Raw genomic sequence first — 21387 nt, 5'->3', positions numbered from 1 at the left:
TGCAGAGAATTGGGCTCCTTATTGGAATCCACTCTTAAATTCATAAATGTCTAGAAATTCTTGCTTTGCTCCTGAACACTAGCAGGATTATGCGTTTTCCTGCTCAAGAAATCCTTTTACGCCTACACAGCTTCAACTGAAGACCTTGATTTGTGCATGAAAGAATGCTCTTTCTGCCACCTACACTTTTGTGGAATTCCTGTGTACAGACACCAGGACTGCTGTGATTCTTGATACGTGTTTATCGCCTGCCTAATGGGCTTTCACACCATTAACAGATCAGTTTCCCCTGAGCCGAGCAGTGACAACCTACATCCACTGAAGACTCCCCAAATATATTTTATATAAGAACTAAGTACACAAGAAGACACATTACTTGTCCTGCTACTAAATGGGACTGTATTCTCAGTTGTCACTACTCTCTGTATAAAGGGACTCTACTCTGAGCTATCTCGCTAGCTAATCTGTTATTTAAAAAGGACAGAATCGTCTAAAATGTTTAAATAAAAACTTGCTAAGCAAATATAAAGAAATAAATAGTTTTTCACAATTAAATATAGATATTGTTTCAGTGATTAAAAACATTATTTATTTATTACATGAATTTTATCTCAGTGATCATCATCAAGGATCTTTATGTTGTCATGCACCAGGCAGTAAAAATCAAGAATATTATTATTGTAGTTGGTATTTTTAGTGGTATTACTGCTGTACAGTGGCTATCCGTGCATACAAAATTCTGAATGGTCAATCTAGGTCACATGATTATGATGTTTTGCACCTTTACATGTTTTCTTCACTGAATACTTGAAGTCAAAATAAAGAAAGAAAATCTACACAACTGAGATGCCAATCCATGCTGCTGGCTCAAGAGTCCAACATCCTACCACAGCATCTTATACTCTGTAATGGGTAGGGATGGATCCTTCATTTCTGGACATAAATAAAAATAAAATCTGTAGTTTTTGTCAAAAGCATTTCGTTTCAGACATTAATGAATCAGAGCACTGCTTCGTTGGTTCAAGCTTCAAAGCGGAGCCGTTACAGAAGCGGTTGATTACAGACCGCTGCAGGCTCTGCAATCAATGTAGAAAAGTCATTTTCCAGACAAACACCATCAAAAACAACGGCTGCTCTGAGGGACCAATAAGGGAATAGAATAATTTCTTAACTATTCTCGATACCCAACCCTAGTAAAGGGGTCACAGCATGAAGTCACCTTAATACTAGCAGAGACACTAAACTTAATCGTAAGTTATCTGCAGTCTTTAAAATATAGCCATTGACATTTGTAGCTGTCATCCTGGAGGTCTTGGTGATTTCCCTCACTAGTCTCCTTTGAAAAGTCTCTTAGTTTTGAGGAGAGCCACAAACAGACAAATTACTAAATTATGCAATTAAAGCTTGCATGTGTTGTCATGGCTTCCTTGATGACTTTCTGCACTGGTCTCTCAATTTTTGATGAGCGTCTAAGTATCAAAGTTGTTACTGGTGAAGCAACATGCAAAGGTTGTCCGCACAGTCTCTACAAATCCCAGTGAGCACAAAACGTAATTTCAACATTGATATTTGGTTGAAAATTGTGTGACATTGGTCTGAAAGTCTTTTCACCCACTTTTAAACCAGCAAAAATGTTGCTACATTATCACCATGTCACAAAACAAATTTCTTTCCTTCAGGTGAAGCATTAAACACAGGTTATACAGATTATTGTGGTGAAATTGCTGAAATTGCAGTCGCTACAACTTATTTTAGTTTGTGATGTGAACATGATGGGCACGCAAAATATCCATTTTACACACTGTCCCAGTCCGCTGCCAAGCCGCAAATCCCTGTCAGTTGCAGATATCAGCAGATGACGGCGAATATACAGCGCATAGATTGAGTATGTTTGTGTATGTATTGAGTATGTATGGAGTATGTAAGGCGGATGTCATCCGCAGCCAAAATTTTGTGCAGCTCAAAAATCCTGGTAACGGGAAAACGTGCCTCTGCAGATAATTGCAGATGTGTGCGGGTGTCGGCCGACTCATACAAGCATGTTTCACACATATTGTGGATGTTAAGCGAATATGAGCCAATTTTGTGCGCAATCCATATGCAAATCCTCCTAAACGCCACCGCACACGTCCACAATTATCTACAGAGGCACGTTTTTCCGTTACCAGGATTTTTGAGCTGCACAAAATTTTGGCTGCGGATGACATCCGCCTTACATACTCCATACATACTCAATAGATACTCAAATATGCGCTGTATATTCGCCGTCATCTGCTGATATCTGCAACTGACAGGGATTTGCGGCTTGACAGCGGACTGGGACAGTGTGTAAAATGGATATTTTGCATGCCCATCATGTCCACATCACAAACTAAAATAAGTTGTAGCGACTGCATACGAGGTCTGTTAGAAAAATAACAGACCTTTTTATTTTTTTCAAAAACTTGATGGATTTGAATCACGTGTGCTTGCATGAGCCAACCTTGAACCTTCATGCGCATGCATGATTTTTTTCATGCCTGTCGGTTGCGTCATTTGCTTGTAAGCAGCCTTTGTGTGAGAATGGATAGAGTCTCTTGTCATTTTTTCTTTGCAAGGAAATGGCGGAACGACTGGAGCAGCGCAACTGCATCAAATTTTGCCAGAAACTGGGCGACACCTAGGTGGAAACCATTCGGATTATTCAGACGGCTTTTGGTGACGATCCTCTCGGCATCACACAGATTAAGGAGCGGTACAACCTGTTTAAAGATGGCCGCACGACGGTGGAGAGTGCGCCGCGCTCCGGGCGGCATCAACACGCTGAAACGACCGGATCATTTCCAAAGTGAATGTTGTGGTGATGTGGGACCGTCGTGTGACTATCCGAGAAATTGCGGAAGAGGTGGACATCAGCACATTCCACTGTGAAAGAAGATTTTGCCATGAAAAGAGCGGCGGCGAAATTCATTGGCACGAAGCTGATGGTGCAGCAACAGCGCCTCCGTGATGAAGCCTCACAGGACATGTTGTGGCATGTCCACCTCGTCCACAATTTCTCGGATAGTCACACGACTGAAAAGCCACCGAAAGCCATCTGAATCTTCCGAATGGTGCAAGAGCTGGGCATGTCAGGGCATGTCCTGTGAGACTTCAACACGGAGCTGCTTTTGCTGCACCACCAGCGTGCCGATGAGTTTCGCCGCAGCTCTTTTCATGGCCAAATCTTCTTTCACAGTGGAATGTGCTGAAAAAGTGCTGATGTCCACCTCTTCCGCAATTTCTCAGATAATCACACGATGGTCCCACATCACCACAACGTTCACTTTGGAAATGATCCGGTCATTTCAGCGTGTTGATGCCGCCCGGAGCGCGGTGTGCTCTCCACCGTTGTGCGGCCATCTTTAAACCAGTTGTACCGCTCCTTAATCTGTGTGATGCCGAGAGGATCGTCACCGAAACCCGTCTGAATAATCCAAATGGTTTCCACCTGGCTGTGGCCCAGTTTCTAACAAAATTTGATGCAGTCGCGCTGCTCCAGTTGTTCTGCCACAGTTGTTCGTACAGATTGGCTGCGAATAAAGCGTTTTTATTATGTCTGCTTTGCATCTGATTTGCGGCAGATGCAAATCAGATGTGCTGTGTTCACAGCTAGATGCTGTTCTTTGTTCTACCGGCTGCCACTCTGCGCTGGACGCTGTGTATATAAAATAATTATTTCGTGGTGGTTTAATCATTTTATTCTGCAAACTGGCTGTTGAAAACGGCTCTAATCACCTCTTGAATCACAGAGGAAGCTGCAGCTGGCCGCGGAAGGCTAACAAGCTGCAGAAACCATTTTGAGCTATCTAAAAAGGTAATTATTTGACTTGTTTACATTGTCAAGGCTTGATAAAAGTTGCATGTTTTTTCCTTCTTGTCTGCAGCTGTTACAGTATTTGTTCCTATGTTTATAACAGATTTAACTTCTTGTTATAATCGTTCAGATGAGCTGTGCTCTGATGCGATCCACTGACATCACCACTCGCCCTGTTCACTGCTTGTTTACTCCAATCAACTTGTCCAAGTCCAGCACTTGCTCCAGAGGCTGTATTGTGATGCCGACGGCCCGAGTGCACTTCTTTTATGACCGCAATGCAGATGCCATGCACGCGCAACACGTGCGCGATGCATTCATAATACACCCGTAATACTGCCATGATAATCGCAATGCATCAGATCCGTTTCTTCACTACATGCGTTATACAACCGTGATTGTTCATCATATACTTGCTATACATTATTAATATATCCGTAATTCATACTGGAACATTTGTCATTTTTAGCCATTTTTGTTGCCGACGACAACGAACGCACGTAAATTGTGTACTCAATTCATGCGCAATTAATCCTCTCCCCAGTGAGACAGGGCCCTTAATCAGACTTCCAAAAAGGTAAGATTTTAAACAGTGAATAGATGTTTAAAAACAGTTATGGTGAAAATCTGTTGAAAACTGGTTTAAAAACGAAAGTTTATTCATAAACGTCTATTCATAGTCGTTGAATAAAGGTTTGCATTTCGACAACTTTTTAACAGGGTTGTCATTTCCAGCTTTTAAATGATACTGTAAATGTGAACGTGCCTTACTAGCTAGGCTTCAAAATTCAAATTTTCTCATTGTACAGGTTGAATATTCATAAAACATCTACAAACAAACAATGAAAAAAAAACTTCTGTTTTTGTAGACATTTTTTAAATTTTTCTCAATGTCACTGAGATAATGATTGAATCATTTCATTGTTGCCGTGGCTGTTTGGTGGCTTTCCTCACTTTTCTCCTTTCTGAATGGTTTCACAGATTTTGAGGACAGCCTCTGTATATGACAAAGTTCTTACTGGTGAAAAACCAAGCAAAAATTAACTTTACATTCTCGATGCAGACAGACATTGAATCTTCTAGCTGTTATGGGTGCCTCTGCCTGCTTTGTCTCCTGCCACACACTTCCTAAGTGTACTCTGAAAAATGTATGCGACACTTATAATCACCTCTAAACCTTTTATCTGCAGCCTTTTTAAATGGAACAGTGAAGGAATAATGCATGCTCATGCATGTTTCTTTTGGTCCCTTTAAAATGGGGGCCCCAATCACGAATGTCTGTAATTCCAACATGTTCATTGATTCGGATGTAATTACCAACAAATTAAAGCTGACAGTCTACACTGAGCTCATACTCATTCCTTGCTCTCAACTCCAATAATGTGGTCAACGAATAACTAGTTCAGATATCTATCTATTATAGTATTTTTTTATGGAAAACCACTGAGATAAGTGATGTCAAGGAGACGTCCCCCTCCTGCCCCTCTTTCCTTATGATTGAGCTGCTGTTTGAGTTTCAGTTAAAATATGCATTCAGCGTTTGTCCTTCATATTAAAAAAATAAAATAAAAATTTTAAAAAAGTGGTTATTCATCCAACACTCTAAGTTCTTCTGAAGTCCTCCTTTAAAGCTTTGCTGTGAAAGAAGAAGAAAAAAAAAAAAAAAAAAAAACATCCAGCAGAGAAAGGTGACCCCTTGGCTTAAGCGCCTGAGCAGCGTGGGTGCCAGGGATTGAGTAAGATGCAGCATTAATACACAGAGTCCCATCTGTCGACTTTGCAAACTAATCACAACTGGCAGGCTCTCACACACACACACACACACACACACACACACACACACACACACACACACACACACACACACACACACACACACACACACACAAAACGATCAGAGGCATTGCAGGGTGTCCACTTCACGTCACTGTTACTAATGAGAGCAACGTTGTTATGTGTCGGACGCAGGACGGAGAACCGACCAGCGTTTGAAGGACCCAGTATAAAATAAGCAGAGCACGGTACAAAGGATAACAAAATTTAATGACATAACAGTGATGTGAAAAAAAAGACAACAAATGAGTGCGTGGTCTGGCATGGTGGATTTGCGGTGCGCTCCCAGCTGCACAAACGGTCCGGAGCCAGAAACAGTTCGGACCCAAGGACCCCGCCGACACCCCCCAGGTGGCCGCGACAAACCGAGTCTGTGAAAGAAGAAACCATCATGTGAGTCCACACTCCACACACAGAGAGACCGCTCAAAGGTGTACATAAACAGCAAACACTTCCTGGCTTAATCACTAATCAGCTTCCCTCTCTGCAGGCATGGAACACCCAGTTCACATTACTCAACTGCAGTGGAAGCTGATTAAACGACTAACATAACAACTCAATATAATAAGGTGTGAGGGACACCACATTTACTGACTGTACTTATGTTAGTCACAAAACCTAACGTACCTCAGGAAGTGTGCTGACGAGCGTGAGACCTCACCCCCTCCTCTTTCACAGACCATGCATCAAACCTGGACGTTCTCTGCATCCGTGATGATGAGATGGCTCTCAAGACGACGATCTCACCCGTCTGGTCACAAGGTCGAGTCTCTGGCAAATACACACTGTGTACTCCAGACTTAAATGCCACCATGCTCCAATCCGTGTAGATGCACCACAGCTGTGAGTCCTGACGAGCTGCACATGATCAGCCTCAGGTAATCAGGGTGAGGTCCTGATAATTCAGCCACACAGCCACTCAGTCCTAAACGCGCACCACCTGGAAGGAAAAACAAAAGACAGAAACAAAAGACAGCCAGGCACCCCCAGCCTCACAACAGCACCCCACCCTCACGGGAAGCCTCCCGGCAACCACACAAACCTGGCCCAGGAGAAACACCCTCCTCCAGGGACCATGGCTGGAAACCATATCTGCATTCATCTTCCAACACACTCTTCTCCTAACAGAACGGTTGACGTCTTCTCCTCTGACTGCATCTTTGCCCTTGTTTCTGTCAGTCAATTTGCACAGGTGTGGCCAGGAGTTCTTGAACCTGTGCGGTCAGCCTTTGTCCAACCATGTTTACAGTCTGATTAGTCATAAAACAAAAAAGAACAAACACAAACAACCAAACCACCCCCCCCTCCCCAGAGGACCGTTCCATCAAACCCCGGGAAGGGGAGAAAAGAAAAACAACCCAAACTTAAGCTTGCAAATAAAAACACTAACACCCCCCCCCCCCCCCTCCCCAGAGGACCGTCCCATCAAACCCCGGGAAGAGGAGAAAAGAAAAACAACCCAAACTTAAGATTGCAAATAAAAACGCCAACACACCCCTCCCCCCCGGACGACATGTAGGGACCAACACCCCCCAGAGGACATCCCGCCAGCTCCAGGAGTAATAACCACAACCGAGGTCCCTCTGGGATCCAAAGTCACCCACGGGGACTCCCAGCGCCTCCCAGAGGACCGTTCCATCAACCCCAGGAGACGCCCCCCCTCATGACCAACGGACCCAGCCCCGGCCGTCTATGGCTAGATGGACCCACAGCCCTTTCCCCCCCCAGAGGACATCACAGTCACACCCTGAGGGCGGAAACTGGGGGGAAAAACAAAAGGAGAAAAAAAAACAAACAAACAAAACAACCCCAGCCCCACCCCCTCGGCGCAGTGGAAACTGGAAGCACGTCCAGCGTCACCAACCATGACTATACCCCAGAAGTCAACCGGGAGGAGTGGAACAGCGGTTATGGCAGACGGCACAAAACGGCGCCACCCCTCCGACTTCCAAACCAGCCACCAGCTGCGGGTATATTCCACTGCCCCAAACCTCAGCCACGCCGATGGCAGACGGCTCAAAGGCACGCTGAAGCCGGAGGTGGAACAGGGAATCAACAAAACCCCCCCCAGGTGCAGAGGTTACCTGGGAAACGCCCAGCATAACCAAACTGCACCACTCAAGCAACGCCGACAACCTACGGCTCACACGGCTGGAGCCAGAGGAGAAGAGAGGGCATAACAAAAAAAAAGAAAAAAGGAAAAACAACCCAATTACCCCCCCATCACCCCCCAGAGGACCGTCCCATCAAACCCTGGGAGGTGAAACCAAAAGAAATGAAAAAAAAAAGACTAACAGACTAACATACAGTTACTTGGGTCCTTTTTATGCTCCAGACAGCCTGCAAGGGCACGACCCCAGACACTAATAGTGAAAAAAATCCCACACAAAAACCAACTCAAAAAAAACCCACAAAAAATGAACCAACACAAAAATAATAAGTGACTCATACCGTTAAGCTCAAACAAATGGAACACACCTGTTCCATCTTAAGAGCATTAAAGATACTGTGACTCAGTCACCAACAGAGGGAGCCAGAGTGCTAAAAATGAAAAACCCCCTTTGGTAACAGAGAAACCAACTCATGCTGCTTTTCTGTGCGCAGCTGTGTGCAAACACACAACCAAAATGTGTTTCAACTAAATTACGCCGGAGCTGTCACAACAGACGCAGTAGCTATCTTTACCCGGGGAAACGGGGCTACAACTGTAACAACAGGAAGCACAGCGACCTGTGCCACAGAGCTCCGCCGTGCGCGTTCACCCATTACAGACACACTCTTGCAGCTCCCGTTTAAACCTCTTATCCGGTCGAAGTGTGACGCGAAGCCGTCGCTAGTCACACTCCACCACGACCGACGGATAAGGCAACAAACACAGGAACACGGCTGCAAGAGAGCTCAAATCAGTATTCGATAATGGGTTCTCAAACACGCACCATCCAGGCGGAGAGCACCCGCAACTGATCCGGATAACTTCTGAACGTCTGCTGCCGCCTTCCCGGCGCATTACCGTCTCTGCTACCGCTGGGTCCGTGATGTTTGGCCAGAGACTACTGTTATGTGTCGGATGCAGCCCGGAGAACCGACCAGCGTTTGAAGGACCCAGTATAAAATAAGCAGAGCACGGTACAAAGGATAACAAAATTTAATGACATAACAGTGATGTGAAAAAAAAGACAACAAATGAGTGCGCGGTCTGGCTTGGTGGATTTGCGGTGCGCTCCCAGCTGCACAAACGGTCCGGAGCCAGAAACAGTTCAGACCCAAGGACCCCGCCGACACCCCCAGGTGGCCGCGACAAACCGAGTCTGTGAAAGAAGAAACCATCATGTAAGTCCACACTCCACACACAGAGAGACCGCTCAAAGGTGTACATAAACAGCAAACACTTCCTGGCTTAATCACTAATCAGCTTCCCTCTCTGCAGGCATGGAACACCCAGTTCACATTACTCAACTGCAGTGGAAGCTGATTAAACGACTAACATAACAGCTCAATATAATAAGGTGTGAGGGACACCACATTTACTGACTGTACTTATGTTAGTCACAGAACCTAACGTACCTCAGGAAGTGTGCTGACGAGCGTGAGACCTCACCCCCTCCTCTTTCACAGACCATGCATCAAACCTGGACGTTCTCTGCATCCGTGATGATGAGATGGCTCTCAAGACGACGATCTCACCCATCTGGTCACAAGGTCGAGTCTCTGGCAAATACACACTGTGTACTCCAGACTTAAATGCCACCATGCTCCAATCCGTGTAGATGCACCACAGCTGTGAGTCCTGACGAGCTGCACATGATCAGCCTCAGGTAATCAGGGTGAGGTCCTGATAATTCAGCCACACAGCCACTCAGTCCTAAACGCGCACCACCTGGAAGGAAAAACAAAAGACAGAAACAAAAGACAGCCAAGCACCTCACAACAAACGTGGTGAATACTTATCTATCTGTGTGTGTGTGTGTGGGGGGGGGGGAACTTCTTCATAGTTTGAAATATATTCGGTTGATCATCTGATGCATTTGCTGTTGAAAGAGCTGCAGCCAGCGCCGACTGTGTGCCGTCTTCAGATCGGGTCATGTGTTGACAAAATGCGTCCAATTATATCAAAATGTCGTCTGTGTTCACTGCAGCCAAGTATTGATGGACCTGCTTCTTTGCTACATCAACCTCTATGCTGCGATGGAAATCTATGGGAATTGAATTTTTGTGATGCACGCATACTGCAGACTATTCCCCGAGAGTAACGAATGAAGTAGTCCTGCATTTTATACTTTGTCTATAGGTATGTAGCTACTGTATCAGCATTTGGCAGATACAGTTTTGCAGGGATTTTGTGTATTTTATACAAAGACAGCTCACTGTTTCACCAAGTAGAATAGACTCACTCCATGAATACAAAATAATCAATAACTTCCACCCAAGCGACAACGTTTGGTCTTGGAAATGAAGCCAATGTGGAAGTGCCAAAATTGGCAGTTCCTTGAATGGCCGCTTCCTCCAAAAGTGAGTCACTCCCCTTTCAGCCTCATGTTAAAAGCTCCAACTTCACAGCACAAATTAACAGCTTGACACAGGGGGGGGGGGGGGGGGTGATCTGATCTTGAAAGCTAGTACTCTATTTTAAAACCTGCATTTATGCATACATCAAGACAGATGATTCAAGACCCCACTGACAACAGCTACCACAGACTCAGCTTTGTTTGTCCTTTCTGAGCATTTTATTACAAATATCTGAGAAATTAGGGCTTGCTGTGCATTTAATTGCAGTAATGAGTCGTCTAAGAAATAGGTGCTCCTGCATTTCCATTGAGTAAAATTTTACTATTATTTATTTTGAATGTTAGCACTGTTTGCACCAGCTTAGCACTAATTAGCGGTTGCTGAGTGAACATGCCATGGAAATGGAAAATGTTGCAATTCTCTCAAAGACTGCTTGAGGCTGGTTTCAAAAAGGAATCACTTTCCAAAGAAGCCCATGTTGAAATGTCCATGTTTAGAGGAGAAAGGTCCTTCCTTCATGGTAACTGTACAGGGAATTTTATATATATATATATATATATATATATATATATATATATATATATATATATATATATATATATATAATAATCAGTTAAATTACATTTTAACCCAGAAAGTTGTAGTTGTATGTTGGCTGAGCCATGTCCAGAGTCCTGCTAACAAGGAATGCAGGCAGTAATTGTTAGCTGTTAGACCAATCATGTGTTTCCTTTATGGGCATTTTATTCCAAATATCTGAGATTAAATGGTTAATCTCAGATATTAATGTGATTAATTGACTAATGGTCCAGAGGTCTGTGCTACAGTATTTTCATTGATGTAAAAATTTTCATGTTATTTAACTTGTGTATTAGTGCTGTTAGCACTGTCAGCAGATATCCATGGCTTTGTCATGTTAGCTCTACTTTTACAACTACTCCATGGTACTCAAGGCCCAGTGAAGACCTTGAGTACTGAAATTTCATTTCTTTCATGTATTACATTTTTGTACTGACAACAAATGAACCTTAGTTACTGAGGCAACAAGACGGTCACCATTTTGAAGTCAAATCAAATCGCACTAAATTGGATCAGTCCATAATAAAAAGTATCATTTTAGCATGTATATATAGATATGTATGCATTTTATAAGGGAGTCATACACCCTTCAGTAAGACATTACAAAACCAGCAAAATGAAGATGCTTTCTGGCAGATGAAACATTTTAGGTGTTTTTTTGTTTGTTTGTTTGTTTCCCTTAATTCTTCACTCAGTGCACAAGGTTATCTGTCTGAGCGGCACTACCTCCTGCAACTAGAAAGCAGAACAGGGTTGATTTATAAGGCTGACAACGACTCCATTCATGCATCTAATTTAAGAGCAGCTCCTGCTCTGTCTAATTAACAATTTACTAGGCCATCAGTCAGGCTCCCCATTGTGGTATAATTGGTGTCACCATCATTCAGGCAGCTCTGCACATTCTTTGAGGAAGGCAACTGGATTAGAACCACCACGCAGGGTTCATGGATGCAAGCAAGCGCAATGATGCGGGAGAATAATTTGCAAAAACCTGTTCAGTGGAGGGAGATAGGCAGTATGTTCTACAGATTAACCAGCTCTGTCTGCATGTACAAGTACAGTAGGTGTAGTGCCATAATGTTGTTGTCATGTTACAAGAATCAACAGATGCATGTTTGTTCCCCTCCCCAGAAGGTCTTCTGCTCATGCTGGCTCCACAAATCCCTCCACAAAGCCTCCGCCCGCCCCACCAGACAAAAGTTGCACAACTCAAACATTCTGTGTCTGCTCGTACACCCTCCTCAAGACACAAACCGGCACTTATTTGAGCTGAAGAGGTGACAGGAGTGTAAGGCAGATGGTGGGTTCTGTTTACGTGTTCTCTTGATTGTCCCTCCAAATATTCTAGCGGCAAATAAGCCACAGAGAGGATTAAGGATGGGAAATCTTTGGGAATTGTGTATTCAGTTTCTATTGCATTCAGTTTGTTTTTGCCCCTTGGCTTCCTTTGCATCAACAAATAGAATTTTCTTCATTTATTCACTTAGTTCCTCTGCTGTGCTGATTAGCGGCGAAGGCCTGGGAGTCTGGGATGACCTCGAGCGGATGGTTCCAAGGATATCTGAGGACAGCATGCCTGCGTGTGTGTGTCTCTGTATGTGTACTGTACAAACAAAAGCATTGCTACTTGAAAGGCACTGCCAATTTTTAACAACAACAACAAAAAAGCCCCCGAAAGAGCACACTTATCAGGATGCAGTGAATATGACAGATCCGCTCTCAGATAGCCTGCCACCGTCTGTCACAATAACTAAAGCATTAATACCAGCAAGTTTCTGCAGCACTCAACACTCACGTCCTCCTTTTATGAACTAAGAGAAGCTAAAGAAATGTCTGACATTGTCACAAATCGATAAGCAAACCACAACATTTTCAGGAATGCAAATAAATGCGAACAAACTCTACCCAGTCCAATAAATGTCAAGCCAAGCAGAATAAAAAAATATAAGAAAAAGAATGAATTAGTCATTAAACAATATTAATCTTGATATATGACTTATCTGGTCGCTCTCATTGTGTCTTGCATAACATTTCTTCAAATCTTGTTCCAATAAAATATGGAGAACTGCAGAGGCCTGTATTAGGCCCTCTCCTATTCTCTCTCCACATAGCACCTCTTGGTCAGATATTGTGAAGCTATGGAATTAGTTTTCATTGCTATGCTGATGATACTCAGCTTTACATGCCAATAAATGCACCCACAGCATTAGAGGACCGCCTGGCTTCAGTGAAAAATTGAATGTCAAGAAATGTTTTGCTCTTAAAATTCAACAGCACAATGGTCATTAGTCCTCCAAGACACAGGCATCAGTTTGATCGGATAATTTTAACCTTGGACTTGTGTGTCATTCATCATAATGATAAAGTGAAAAATGACCTTTCCCACACTGTCCTTTGATGTACATATGAGAGAAATCACAGAGTACTTTCTATTAACTCCATATTACTGAGCAGATTCAACCTATTCTGTCGACCTCAGATGCAAAAACATTGATCACTGCCTTTGTTTCTTCAAAATTAGATTACTGTAATGTTATATTTTCTGGCTTACCACAGTCCCTTGTCTTCAGATACTTCAAAATGCTGCCTCTAGACTTATGACTCAGAAGACAATTTGATGCATTATTAGTGATATTACTCCAATTTTGTCCGCACTCATTCATTCATTCATTCATTTATTAATTCATTTCGAGCAGTGTAACAAAATACATGAACCTAGTACATATTAAACAATCAGATACATTTAATTTTTGCTCAAAAAGGAGTGGGAAGAAGAAAACTTATTGAATCCCACCCCTATCTTACATTAATACTTAACTTAAACTATATTTGACTTCCAATTTCCATATCAGTTGAGAAAAAAAAAAAAACACACACACAAAAAACAAAACAAAATAAATAACACACCAAAATAAGAAACAAGTCATTCACATCGAAAATATTGATAACTAAATGAAGAGTAGATTAGTAAATACAATAAATGTTCTTATAAGAAACGACAAACTACATACCAACAATGGTAAGAACAATATTACCAACAATGGTAATACAATATAAAGAACTCACACACCAACGATGGTAAGGAAACTTCAGGTATCAAACACAACACTGATACAGACAAGTGCACAAAAAGACATTTAAACTCTACTATGACTGTATTCTGACCAAACTGCATTTTTATACAAGGACTTAAATTTGTGAATATTGGGGCAAAGCTTTCGCTGTAGATCCAGAGCATTCCACATTTTAACCCCACATACTGTCACACAAAAACTTTTATGAGTGGTCTGTACCTTAGGTAAAATAAAATTTCCATTACCTCTCAGATTATGAATCTTCTCTTTGTGAGAAAATAATTTTTGCACATTTTTTGGAAGTTGATTATTGAATGCTTTAAATAACATAATTACAGTACAGTATTTTACAAGATCATGAAATTTTAATAATTTAGACTGGATAAAAAGATCATGGGTGTGCTCAAAGAAACCAACCTTATGAATAATCTGCATGGCTCTTTTTTGCAATAAGAATAGCGGATTTGTTGAACATTTATAGTTATTGCCCCATATTTCAACACAGTATGTGAAATAGGGGAGAACCAGAGAACAATATAAAATACGGAGTGCTATTTGGTCAAGGAACTGCTTAGCTTTGTTTATAATAGAGAGATTCTTAGATATTTTAGTTTTTATGTGCCTGATGTGGGCTTTCCATGATAATTTGCTATCCATAATTACACCAAGAAATTTGTTTTCTGATACATTTTCAATTTGTACACCATCAATAATAATTTCAAATTCATTTTTATGTTTATAATTACCAAAAATCATAGCTTTTGTTTTACTTAGATTTAACAGTAATTTATTGGTATCCATCCATTTCTTTAATTTATTCATTTCCAAATTCACAGTTTCCAAAAGCTCGTTATAATCTAAACTACTATAGAAGATGTTTGTGTCATCAGCAAAGAGAATTAGCTTTAAGAATTTTGATGCATTGAATATATCATTAATGTAAAGATTGAACAAAATTGGACCCAGCACTGACCCCTGGGGGACACCACAGGTGTCCAAGATGTTCAGATGCGTAATCTCCCATTTTCACATACTGTACCCTTCCGGTCAGATAATTTCGTATCCAATTCCCTGCTACTCCTCTGATTCCATAATTTTCAAGTTTGCCAATCAAAATTGAGTGGTTAATCGTATCAAACGCCTTTTTAAAATCAATTAAGATACCAACTGCATATTTATTATGGTCCAGAGCATTCGTTATTTCTTCTACAGCCTCCATTATTGCCATAGAAGTAGTTCTTTTGGACCTAAAACCATATTGACTTTGATTTATTATTTGATGTTTGTTAATGAAATTTTCAAGCCGAAAAGTGAATAATTTTTCCAAAATTTTTGAAAACTTTGGACGATAATTGGTAAAAGTGTGTTTTTTTTCCATTTTTAAATAATGGTATCACTTTTACTATTTTCATTTTACTAGGAAAACAACCAGACTGGAAAGACAAGTTGCAAATATGAGCGAATGGAATTACAATATTGTCAACAATTCTCTTTACTAAAGGCATGTCAATACCATCACAATCTGTGGAATATTTACTTTTACATTTGAGAATTTCTTCTTTTACATCCTGTTCATTGGTTGCAGAGAGAAACATTGAAAATGAATTCTTAATCATAGTGTCATCTGCTAAGGGCTAACTTTGGAAATGGTCTGGAATCCCAGCAGACAGCTCCAGACCAACATTCACAAAAAAATGGTTAAAATTGTTAACTATATTTTCCATATCATGCTTATTTCCACTTACATTTTCAAAATAGTTGGGGTACTCAGTTTTTGTTGAGCCCTGTTTAATAATACCATTTAGTATCTCCCATGTCTTCTTTATATTGCTTTTGTTATCATACAGCATTTGTTTAAAATATAACTGCTGAGCATTTCTAATTATATCAGTCAATTTGTTTTTGTATGTCTTGTATCTGAGTTCAGCATCTTGAGTTTTAGATTTGATAAACAATTTGTACACATTTTGCTTTTTTTTTACATGCATTCAATATTCCTTTGTATGCTCCACTGGCTTCCTATCCATGTGAGGTCAAACTTTAAGGTTTTGTTATCATCATACATGGACTAGCGCCTCTATATCTGGCTGATCTAATAAACCCTATGTATCAGCTAGTGCTCTGCATTCTCAGGATGCAGGATTGTTGTGTGTTACAAAGGTTGACTAGAAAAAGCTCTGTGACCTGATGTCTTTTTCTCATCTTGTACCTGTTCTGTCTAACGGTCTGCCTGCTGAGATGTAACAGTCTGATCACATAACTTCACTCAAATCCAGATTAAAAGATCCACTTGTTCTCCCTTTTGCGTGATTAATATATTAGTGTTATACTTTACCTCCATCTTAAATTATGTTACTAATAATGAAGCAGGGCTCTCTTGCCACCCTTTACCAAATTCTGGATACTGACAGTAAAGCAATGGGCTATTTGCTTGCAATCACATTAGCATCCTGTCTGCTATAGTAGAGAAGCTTGAATCTTCAACTGGACTGGGTTGCTTGACGCGAGGATGTTTCGCTTCTAATCGCAGAAGCTTCCTCAGCTAAAATTTTTGCTCTGGTAGTCTGAATCTGCAGAGAAGAATAACAGAAGCCAGCAAAAGCTGGAGTTTTAAACCTAACCAGACCCCTCCTACTGAGAGGCGGACCGCTATTGGCTAGTGACTAAACAATTGCTCTAATTAGAACCTATTGTGCTCTAGTTAGCACCCTCCTAATGACAGGGTACATGTCCCTCCTAAAGCACCTTTCACACCACGGCTGCTTCAAGTTGCTTCCTGTGGCGTCATGACAACACAGGAACGTCTGTGTCAGGTGCGCGCAGCAGGGGGGCAAGGTGAGAGAAGGTGAGAACGCAGCCTGCAGGTTCTCTGCACAGAGGAATCAGAGTACACATTTTGGCTGCAGCCACACTGTACACTCTGATTTCTATTCTAGTTTATATTTGTTCTTGTGCTGAGCTGCAGGTCTGCGCTCTGAGTTCTGTTATAGTTTATCTTTCTTCTTTTGACCGCAGGCTGCATGCGTGTGAACGAATCGTCCGTGAGTAAATGTGGAGATGTCTGGTTATATACTTGATGTGGACATGTCCTGTCTCTGGCAATCAATCAGTCCTGCATGATTTATACTGCAGGAACAACGGAACACAGCAGGAATCATAAATTGGCTTCCGAGTCATGCCGGGTAATGCCTCTTTGCCCCGAGTTATGCCTCTTTACCCCAACTTGACCTGGAACCACTTCCTTTCTGCGTTGAGCACAGAACATCAAAAAAAATTAAACAGGTTTAATTTTTCGGCGCCTGACTTGCTTCCTCCTTTGCGCCCCTCGCGCTGTTGTGGTGCCGAGCTGCATCGTCTTGGCACTGAGTTGCTTCCATGCGGCATCGTCATAATGACGCACTGCACAACTGGGAGCAACCGGGAGCACCCCCGGTGTGAAAGGGACTTTATGTCCTTGTTTTTTTTTTTTAAACAGTGATGAGAGAGTTTGAGGGGAGAACAAGGAACTAACTGCCTGCAGCCAGACAGTATTTTTTTTTCTTTTAATTGTTCCCATGTGCGCGCGTGAACGAATTGTCCGTGAGTGGACTAGAGATGTCCAGACTTTTTACTGGATGTGGACATGTCCTGTCTCTGGCAATCAGTATAAGCAGGACGTTTATGGATTTTATTTAAAACACATTTGTGAGAGAAGAGTGAGGAGCAGCAGCAGCAGCAACAATGAGTATTTTTTTCTGTGCTCTTTTTGAGCATGTAGTTTTTACTGCATTGTGTACACGGTATAAAACAATCCTGTGTGATGTATACTGCGGGAACAATGGAACACAGCAGGAATCATACATTGGCATCGGGTAACGTTGTATTGTGAGGGTGTGGCTTCCAGTCACGTTGAGTACTGTCGTGTTGCTCTGACTTGCGCTGAAACCACTTAATTTCTGCATTGAGCACAGGAAGCAAAAAAAATTAAAAATGTTTAATTTTTGGTGTCCAATTTGCTTCGTCCTTTGTGTCCCTCGTGCTGTTGTGGTGTTGAGCTGCATTGTCTCTGCACTGAGTTGCTTCCACGTGGCGTCGTCATTATGACACCTGTTGCAACTCGAAGCAGCCCCGGTGTGAAACAGGCTTAACGATGGGACTGTCTCCTCTCCTGACGATGTGAATGACTCATTACCATGAACAAAAGAGTTAAACTGCTTTGACCCAAGTACCCCATTGTAAACGGGACAAAGCATGTCTCAAACCCCCTGCCAGCTTAAGGCTGGGTTTCAACTGTTTTACATACAATTAGAGCCCGACCGATATATCACCCGGCCGATATTATCACCCGATATAAGCCCTTTTCAAAGTACTCACTATCAGCCGAAATTTTGCTGACAGAACACCGATAATTTCTCATAAACAGAACAGATACTGAAATAATGTTTGTTTCGGCAATGTAAAATGTCCTTGCACCGTTTGTCCAGTAGATGGAGCTCTGACTCTATTCAACTGAGAGCTGCTTACACCCCTGCTTAAATATGTTCATCACCAGCCCCCGTAGTTCGCCGTCACATTGCACTGATCAGCTGACAAAAGCATACAAGTAAGTTTATAATGATGTTGTTTGTAATAACTTTGCGATTACATTCACCCCACATTTCTCTGGTTTCAGTTCAACTCAGTTTGATTAACTCAGTTTATGTAGTAATGTGTCAAATGTGCTTCATTGCGTCGGTAACGCTTTTTATTAAACCCACATTATGTAGACCTTATTTCTAGCATGAAAAACTTTTGTTTACTGCTAAGAGGTTGAAACATTCAGATTCACTGGTCGTCCGGAAGGGTTCTGGGAATTACTGCTGTTCGCCATTAACCCTCTGGGGCCGACGCCATCGTATACGACAGCTGGGACCAAGCTTTACTAAACTGTAAATAACTTTTTAATGATATGAGATCGAAACTCACTGTTTTTTCTGAAAAGTTAACTCAGCGGACTTTCGATCCACCATCGGCCATCTTGGTACTCCTCATGGAAGATGTGTGATGATGTGCGCAATGTGATTGTCCAATCGGAATTGGTTCTCCATCACATGGTATTTTTTTTTTTTTAATTAAACTGAAACATGATTGCATGCTGGTGAGGAAAAGCATCAAAACACACATTTACATACAAACAGCAGGGTGCTTAAAACTTTTGCACACAACTTTCCTCAGATTTTATCGCTATAGTACTTTTTTTTTAAAACAATCCCATCCTGAAAGTGGCAGATAGCTTTCTTTGTACTAGCCCAAAAGCTGAGTTCTTCTATAGCACAAAGAAGTTCCTACATCACACTGTGAACAGACCAGTCACAGCGGCAGTGGGTGTGGCTCAAGATGTGGTTCTTTTTCACCTGCATTTTTCAAGAAGTGCACAGAAAATGTTCAATCAGGCAATTTTCAGCAGCACAGTAAATACTTTATGTGCGTATGTAGTTGGAGGGGGTATCTTAAAATAATTTTGTATGTCCTCAGAATGGACTCATGATATCCACACTTTTTGTTAGTGACCCCTCCAAAGCATTGTCCCAAAGCAGCAATAACTAATCAGTGACACCTTTTGGTGACCAACAGGAATTACACTAATATGAATAGAACCTTTCCATTCTTTAATTTGTCCCTCATTAGGTTTGATTTTTTCAAGTGCTTTTATTCTTGTTCTTGTTGAGGTTTATTCCCCCTGTAGGCCAAGGAACACAGTGAAAGCACAACTGTTATCCTCAAGTATTTATGGGGTACTGTGGGTGATATTTATGAAGCCGTAGTGCAAAATAACCACAATATCTCTGCACCTCATTGCTGACCAATGCAAAACGCTCATTGATTACTTTGACCTGAAGATTTTGGTTCTGAAATTAAAAGACGCTTTCAGTTTATTTGTGGACAAAAGTGTGACCAAGTCCTTTCACTATGTAGAATAATGAGCTGTATTGTTTGTGCAAGAGGTCTGCAGAATAATGCATAACTTCGTTTGCTCTCTCACACAGCTACAGAATCCATAAAGTGGAAAGATGCTTGAGCTGTTAAACACACACACAGGGAGAGATGGTGGCAAGCGTTGAACCTTCATTTTTGCATCTTTTCCCTCTCTCCTCACCCTTGGATGGCTCCATTTTTTCCTTCAGGCTGCAGATTCTGCATCTCATTGAGAGTCTGTCACGAGATGTTTGATCTCATAAAATGCAAATAAGCTTTTCCTTTTTGCATGCCATCTTCTGATTTTGAGAGAATGACACGTTGCTACCTGGGATCCTTCATCCTGTGGCCTCTTTTTCAAAAGCACATTTTGCTTTTTTCTGTTTTGCCTAATCGTTTTCCAAAAACAAAAAGTTAACTAATAAAAAAAGACCCTCATTGTGCAGAGATTTAAAACTCCTGAAGAGAAAGCATTCAGTTCCGCCACAATGGTTTTAGCCATTCATTTGGGCTTTATTGGCTTTTCTTGGCAGCACACGACGAACAGCCTTTCCCAGAGAGGCATTTGATCATATGATGACTGGATGGGAAAAGAGTTGAAATTAAAGTCTCTCCTCAGTGTGACACTTTCAACACAAAACATGACAGATAATATTTTCTGCCAAACCAGCATCAGGAATTAGGAGGGAGAGAGAGAGAGAATGTGGAGGCTGCAGGTGCAGCTGGAAGGTGCCTGAGGGGCGGGGGTTCGTGAGACCTACAGCCAAATCAGGAGTGTGCACGTGAATTGCCATCACTGTGTGACATTTCAAAGTGAAAGCACGAGGAGACGTTTTGATTAGTATCAGAATTCCTCCCACCCGCCGACAATAATCAGCGCCTCTCGCCATAATCCTGCAGATTTTGCACAGTAATGAACGAGGTGGCTGAGACCCGCGCGTGTTGCATAAGCAGAATTGTGCGTATGAGCGTGTACGCGCGGACGCACTGTGCGCAGGGGTGGGGTGGGGCAGGATGGGTGGAAGAATAGAGTGGAGGGGGGTTCCTCAGGGTACTGTTTTATATATATATATATATATATATATATATATATATATATATATATATAAAGCGCCCCCCGAGTGGCGCACGGCACACGACGCAAGAACCTGCGCGCTGTCATGCCAGGTGCGTCCTCTTTCTCCGCCTCTTCCTTCTCCTTGCGCATCACGCGCGCGCGCACGCACGCACGCATGCACGGCCACAGCCAACAGCATGCTCCTGCCAATGAACTTGTTTAACCGTTACCCGCGGGGACCGAGGCGCATTCCCGTTCTCATTACCGCTCCAAATGGGAGTAGTTGTCTCTCTTTTAGTAACTTTGGTGGCACCCTGAGTGGGAAGAGTTGGGGGGTTATTAAAAGCACCAGCTATGAGCCAAGGAGCTGGAAAGCAAAGCGATGTTACTGAACCGTATGAAGATTCATCGACAGCTGCAGGCGCGGCGCACGGACGCACCGGTTCCTATCACGCAGAGCATATATTCACCGCCATAAGCACGACAGCGGCGTCTGATTGGGCACGGTAACAAGCTGAAAGAAAGGCTCGCACAATCTCCCCTGATTTATGGCTCAATTAAGGGCCAGT

General features: G+C 42.2%; 1 protein-coding gene across 1 annotated transcript in view; it reads right to left on the bottom strand.

Annotated features, from left to right (window-relative positions):
- The window catches only part of rtn4r (reticulon 4 receptor), a 171558-nt gene that overhangs the window by 149541 nt on the left and 630 nt on the right, over positions 1-21387 (bottom strand). The gene's annotated exons all lie outside the window — the stretch shown is intronic.

Source organism: Thalassophryne amazonica, chromosome 5 (genome assembly GCF_902500255.1).
Source record: "Thalassophryne amazonica chromosome 5, fThaAma1.1, whole genome shotgun sequence".
Taxonomy (NCBI): domain Eukaryota; kingdom Metazoa; phylum Chordata; class Actinopteri; order Batrachoidiformes; family Batrachoididae; genus Thalassophryne; species Thalassophryne amazonica.
Note: the sequence above shows the minus strand (reverse complement) of the source record. Positions and strands in the feature narration are given on the sequence as shown.